Source organism: Pteropus vampyrus, unplaced genomic scaffold (genome assembly GCF_000151845.1).
Source record: "Pteropus vampyrus isolate Shadow unplaced genomic scaffold, Pvam_2.0 Scaffold39, whole genome shotgun sequence".
NCBI lineage: Eukaryota > Metazoa > Chordata > Mammalia > Chiroptera > Pteropodidae > Pteropus > Pteropus vampyrus.
In genome coordinates, this window is record NW_011888820.1 from 164,151 (window position 1) to 164,799 (window position 649).

A 649-nucleotide genomic window follows, 5' to 3' on the forward strand; every position below is an offset into this window, starting at 1 on the left:
GTTAAAGGAGTCAAATTAAGTACATTTCCATGTCAGTTCTGCCTACCTCCGAGAGCATCTCTCCAGAAGCTTATGTACAATCACAGTACCAAAAAGTAACTTTAAAAGTGGTTTACCATCTTTCTTCATCATCTCTGCCAGCACCTCAAAAGCCGCTCCAAATAAATGCAATAAAAGCAAAAACTGTGTGCTTGCTATGCCAAGAGTTTTAAAACCTGTCCTGAAGCCCTTCTTCCAACTAGAATGCCTCCTCCATGTCCCATCTATGTAGACATTCTGCAGCCTCCACTCACTGTCTGTAAGAAATCTATTCTTTCTATTGATTGATTGATTAATTGATCAACAGAGATACTCCCTAGCACTACATTGTCCTCACGTCAGTTTTCTGACATGTAAAAAAAATAAGCATTCGTTCAAGTATTCATCAAATTAATAGAGTACAACCACAGGCTCAGCAGAGAAAAGTCACTGAGGATGCAAAGATGAGTAACCTGCAGTCATAGTCCTTCTAGGAAAATACATTTTAGTGATACACAAATGTCTTAGAAAAATGGAGCGAACTATGTGACAAACGTTACAGGCTCAGTCCAAAGCTTCAGTCTAACAAACTTATTTCTTTACTTTTCAAAAACAAAAAATGAACAAACAA